Source organism: Malus sylvestris, chromosome 10 (genome assembly GCF_916048215.2).
Source record: "Malus sylvestris chromosome 10, drMalSylv7.2, whole genome shotgun sequence".
NCBI lineage: Eukaryota > Viridiplantae > Streptophyta > Magnoliopsida > Rosales > Rosaceae > Malus > Malus sylvestris.
Window position 1 is genome coordinate 24,973,994 of NC_062269.1, and position 6,619 is coordinate 24,980,612.

The 6,619-nt window shown below is 37.9% G+C and overlaps 1 pseudogene; it reads right to left on the reverse strand.

Moving 5' to 3' along the window:
• Positions 1-819: 819 nt before the first annotated feature.
• Positions 820-5,474, reverse strand: LOC126585656 (TMV resistance protein N-like; annotated as a pseudogene).
• Positions 5,475-6,619: the final 1,145 nt, after the last annotated feature.

Sequence of the window (6,619 nt, forward strand, 5' to 3'; positions counted from 1 at the left end):
ATAAGCCTTCTGATGTCAACAACCTTTTATTATTTTATACCAATTCCTTTTTCTTTTTTTTTCTTGTTAGTTCATATAAACCAATTCCATACAATCTAGAAGAAGATTCAATTAAGTTGAAAGAAAAATTTCATGGTAATATATAGTTTTGAGCTATGACCTTAAATTTTGTTCGAATCCAATGTGTTAATCCTTCTTTATAAAGGCTCGTAAACAAGCTTTGTTCTTATGATATAATCATCCCAGTACTAAAGTTTTAGTTCAAATTTTAAAGCTCCATCACTCTTTTTTTATTAAAATTTTCCATGACAATACAAAAAATAAAATAAAAACTTTAATTGTTCTCCAATTAATTGTATTGCTATATTTTTTATTTTTCTAATTTCTTTCATTTGGCTTAAAGGCCCCTTCTCGGATGAATTTTTGGATCCGCCACTGGATTGGATGGCTTGAGTCATCATCGGATGTCGACCATCACATGGCCAATCCAGTGTCTTCCGGATACCGGAATTGGGGCATGTCAGGGCCATTCATATATATTTTTCTCATGGCAGTTGAGCTATAAAACTATTCGAGTATTTCTCTTTTTTCGAATGTTCACTTCCAGTAACATGATGGCTTCATAGTAATCTTAACTTGCATTTGCTTCAGGTGCATGCCTAGGCATAAACCTCTACTCTAAGGCTTTAGGCAAAAAAGGCTACATCTCCCAAAGGTATAGACAAATTCAATAATTTGATGCGACATTCGGGACAAAAAAACAAAAAAAAAAAAAAAAAAAAAAACCCTTAAAAAGTGAAAGATAATAAAAAAGTTTATATCTCAACTCAATGACTAAGCGAGCCTACTGTTCATCAACCGTTCATTGATATTTATAATTGTACAAAGCTAATAGTAATCCGTGTAGGACAAAACTAAAGCCAGGTGATCTCCAGCAACACCAGTCGTGGAAACGCAGAAGACAGCAGTGGTTTATAAAAAAAGACTAGGCTTCTGACCATCATAACTTTCATTTGCTTCCAGCTGATCATAACTTGATTCACTGGCTAATGACTCGTCATCACTTTCATTTGCTTTGTTCTCGTAACTTGATCCACAAGCTTCCAAATTTTCATCCTGTCTTGTTTCTTCTGGTATTTTTGGTTCCCCTGATACGAAGACATGATCAACTTTGAATTTCTCAGCATCTTCAGCATAAAACGGGCATATACCACACTTTTCCACCTTCGCACTGGGAATGTGTTGTTCGTAAAACTTTGGCAGGTAGAACTCAACAGAGGCCTCATTGGCAAGTTTGTAAACATCAGGGGAGCATTTTTTTGCTACCTCTTCACTTATAAAGGCCTTATTCCACACATACACGTGATGTCGGTCATAACAGTAGCCATTCAATCTCCGAATTGGGATGTAGAATAGAGAAGTGAACAGTTCATGGCTTTCACCCAGTAATTTAACAGTGAAACTAGCTCTTACCCTTAAGTCTCCCTGGCAGTTGGAAACACAAGAAACAATGACAGAGAGAGCAAAACCTGATAAATCTGTTCGAAACCAATCTGGAGGAAGCTTGATATGAACTGAAGATCCCTCACTTTGATAGCTGAAGCTGAACCAATTTGGAATTTCTTTTCCAGGACATACAATGCTAACACAAGGGTTCCCATAAGGGTTCTTTAATGGCTCAGTTGCCACTCGCATAATTCTAATATGTGCTTCATCCATTATGTTGCTCCTTGTATTATGATCCAATTTTCGGCAATCAGAAAAATCAAGTTTCCCAAAAGAGTCGTATTTATCCCAACCTTGTATGAGTGCTGTCCATGAACTTGACACTGTACTCAGCGACGTGCATCCTTGTGCTTCAAGATCACATAACACTGGGAGCTCTGGTAATGATTGAAGCCGCTTGCACCCGATTAAGCTTAGTCTATGCAACCGAGAAGCTTGTCTGATGCTTGCAGGTATGCTCCTAATCCTGGTTTCACTCAGAATTAAATCTTGCAATGAGATTGAGCCAACGAGACCATCAGGGATTTCTGATATGCAGGTGCGACGGAGGTCAAGAACTTCCAAAGAGAGCAAACCAACAGAACTGGATGGCAACTCTTGGAGTCCCCGACAGTCACGAAAGCTGAGAGTTTTAAGGTTGGTTAAACTGTAGATACTTCTTGGGACAACATTAAGGTTCTTGCACATATCAAGATCTAATGTTTCAAGCCGAATTAGACTTCCAATAGACGAAGGAAGTTTTTCGAGCGCTGTCCCTTTCAAACTAAGAAAGTTCAGATGTTCCATTGGCTCCAATACTGGTGGGAATTCGTAAAGAGCAGAGCAACCTGTGAGATCAAGTCTCTCAAGAGATTTCAACTTACAAATGCTCCTCGGGATACTTGAAAGCCTTTTGCAATCTCTTAGTTGAATGTTTTTTAGAGCAGGGAGAAATTCGATTGATGAGTGTAGCTCTAGAACAGCCGTTCTACTTAAACTAAGATATTCCAAATACTCCATTGGCTCCAAGATCTCTGGGAAGTTTTCAAGTTTAGAGCAGCTTCCTTGAGATATCTCAACTTACAAATGTTGGTTGGGAGACTCACAAGTCTCTTGCAACCAACCAATGATAATTCACTTATATCCCTGGGAAGCTCAGAAACCTGGCCAAGAGATGTGCAGCCCTGTAGATCAAAACAACCAGAGATTTTCAGCTTACACCTGTTGCTTGGAAGTTTCTTAAGGTCTCTACAATCTGTTATATCCAAGTAAGAAATTTTTTCGTGAGACCAAACTGATTCAGGCAACTCCTGTATACCACTGTGATATAAATCTAAGACTTCAATATTCTCTGGCATCTCTGGAAGATATTTAAGACTTGTGCATCTTGCAAGATCAAGATGAGTAAGCTTGTGGAGATGTTGAAAACACCAAGGAATTTCAACCAAACTTTCACAGCCACAAAGATTTATGTCCACAATTTTTAGACTCCCAGATAGATTTGGAACTTCCGTTAGATATTTAGAGTACTGTAGATTGATCACTTCTAAGTTCACAAGTCTCTGTAACAAAAGTAAAGAAAAATACAGAGTATTAATAAGCAAGACTTTCTACACTGCATTTTTTACCAGAACAAAAATAAGCATATATACCTGGGGTTCATTCCAAAGCTCCTTTACTTGGCTTTCCGGCATATGAAGCTCAACTAGATTTTCAGGAGAAAATTTTGACGGCAAACTTTTGAAAGGATATCCACGCCAGTAAAGATAACGAAGAGAATTGGGAAGGTTTACAGAAGCGGTTAATTTATAGTAAGTGCCAAACTTTTCAGAGCTAACCACAATTAGCATCATTAGGTTAGACATTACTTTGAAGTCTGGACATTTCAATGTTTGCTCTTCAATCTTAAACCAGTTAATCAATATGGCTTGAACAATCGGAGTTCCCTGACAATAAGAGCCAAGTTTAAATGTAAATATATGTACAACAAAATTTAATTATTTTATTGAATATGTAGTAATCTGACGTCTTTATTATAAGTGAGTAAGTGAGGTTTTTTTTGGTGTGTTATCATCTAAAGTTCTCTATTTGCTTTTACTTAAAAAAAGGAAATAAAAAGAACAGGAAATTGAATTCATTTGGCCCTTACCGTATTACTTTTCAGTAGACGATAGACATCATCATCATTGGACAACCTATTACGTTTAGCGGGATCTTCAATACATTGTTCGTGAACAATTGTGCTTCCAATTTCTTGAAGCAAATCATGCATCTCTACGGTTTTCTTTGTTGAATGAATCGATATAAGAGACATATCAATGAGAATTCTAATTCCAGCCCCTGCAAAGAATCCACGAATAGCTAACATTTTTTTTACATGATCCACATGCTTCCCTTTATGAAAACAAGCTATGTCCAAAAATATCTCCTTCTCATTTCTTCCCAATCCATCATAACTTAGTCTCAACACTCTTTGGATATTTTCATTGGGAAATTGTTTCAATTTGTTCAATTCATCTTCCCATTCTTCTTTGCTCTTGCAATTTAGAAATGAGGACCCCAGAAGTACAAGAGCTAAAGGAATGCCTCCAGCATAATCCACCGCCTTTTCTGCCAACTCCTCATAATATGTTCTACAAGTACTATTATTCTTGAAAGCACGCAAACGGAAGAGCTTAAGAGCGTCATCGGGTTTTAATCCCTCAACCTCGTAGATCTTATCCTCTTCAACAGTTTGCCTAAGTGTGCTCCTATCTCTACTCGTGATTATGATTCTACTGCCAGTGCCAAACTGAAGACGATTGCCAACTAAATGTTCCATTTGCATTGAATCACTCACATCGTCAAGGACAATGAGGACCTTTGTACGACTGAGGCTTTCCCTAACAAAAGTTGACCCTATGGATAGACCTTCTTCCTTTAATATCTCTTTAAGAAGTTTATTTTGCAAGCGATACAGTCCATCTGTTTGTTCTGAGTTCTCCCTAACATTTCTAAGAAAACAGCTGGCTTCGAATTTAGAAGAAAGTTTGTGAAATATAGTTTCAGAAAGGGTGGTCTTGCCAATACCACCCATCCCCCAAATTCCTACAATGATGCAAGCGTCTGGTGAATGAATGCATAACAAAGATTCGATTTGCTCAATGCGTCTTTCAATTCCAACCAGACCCTTTAAATCACATGATGATTCACGAATCAATTTGTTCCAAATATCGTCAACCACTTTCTTGACCAAATCGGCTTCTGTCCTGGCAAGTATAATATGATTATGAAGGACAGACAATAGTTAGTAATAAGTATGCCTAAACTAATTTTGTATGAATCAAATGATCACAAGCAGAAGAAAATTTATACAAATTATGGAGTTACTTAATTACCCAGTTTTGTTTGAATTATCAAACCCAGATAGATTGGCTAGAGTTGTCAAAGCAGCCCTCCACTTGTGCACCTTGTCGATACTGTTCTTGAAACGTTTTTCGAGTTGAGCAAACGCAACTGCATAGCTTCCCTGTTGTTTTTGTACATCTGATGGACTGATGTCATAGAAGACGGGTATAACCAGCTGGCCATATGCTTCCTTGCATCTTCGTATATGTACGAGTTCATCCAGACACCATGTGGAAGATGCATAGTTTTGTGAGAATATGATCACCGAAAGCTTAGATTTCTCAATCGCTTTTCGCAGGGAAGGTCCAATTTCTTCTCCCCTCACAAGCCAGTAATCTATGTAGGTTTCGATTTTCTTCCGAAGCAAGGCATCGTGAAGATGGCTGGTAATTCCAAGTCGGGTGTCCTCGCCTCTGAAACTTATAAACACATCATACTTTTCCCGATGAGGAGAGATATCAACATCACCATCAGCGTCAGCAGCGGCAGCAGTGGCAGAAGATGAAGAAGAAGAAGTAAATGTTAATGATCTGCGGCACATAGACAACAGAGTCATGATACACTCCATGTCTCTCGCTGTTCCTCCCAAGGCACAAGCTAATAGCCTGATACAGTTTGTGAGTATAATTAAAAAAGAGAATGAAGTGGAACGAGTGGTTGATTATAGATGAAGGTAACCAATCAAGCAAGAAAAGTTGCAAAACGTTGAAACCTTTAAAGCATTCAAGCCATTCAAATGGAAACAATGTCAAGGATTGACTTATCACTAGCTAGTGGCCGAAGAAAGTTGAGATTTCACGATAAAACCAATGGCAATATGGGGAGTAGCTCAATGACTTATAAGCACATGCAAAGTCTCTTGTTTTCCCGACTCACAAATCGGGTGATGTAGAGCACGTGTAGCCATTAGACCTCACACGCAAAACAACATGCTCTAGTACCGTAGAAGATTATGGACTGCAACAGAAAAAGTTGAGAGCACAGTAAAGGACTTAGAGAAGGTAAGTGGCTAAATACCTCGATGGTCTTGAGGGTGAATTATCATTGAATTACATGAGTATAATTGCTTGATTTACAAGTATAATTGCTATATAAGAAACACATAAAATGAATGATTTAATTTTACAAAAAAATCAAGGATCACGGAGAATCTCAGAATTCAGGAAACATATCAATCAATATCATCTATCAATGGCAACATAGTGGTCCCAAAATGACCTTTTCTATGTATATATTGCCAAAAAGTTTCCTAGTGGATGACTTTGACCAATCTACTCTTGCCACGCCCTGGATTTGACCCAAACTAAACTCGAGCATGAGAGCAAAAAGTAACGTGAAGTGTCACCTGCATGGGTTTAGGCTCAAATTCGAGGCGTGACAATATAATATCAGAACAATAGGTTACCCTTTCTAGTGGCCTTAAAAAGAAATATCTGTTTGTTCAACACTGGTTACTTTGTATGACTTATAAGTTCAGATTTGTTGGTTTTGCAGTTGGCTTGCTTAGTTGGTGCATCTTGTAGAGTTAACAATCAGTTAAAGATGCGTGTTTAGAGGACAATTTTCCGTTTTAAGGAGGAAATATTGTAAAACCTAGCTCTTTCGAGGCCCTAGTGTAATTTGCCAAACTTTTTCCGCGAAACACACATATTTTGACCCTTCAAACTACACATCATCTGTAAAGTTTTTTTCTTGGACAAACCCTCACATCATCTGTAAAGTTAAGTTGCCGACTTGCATAAAGCAA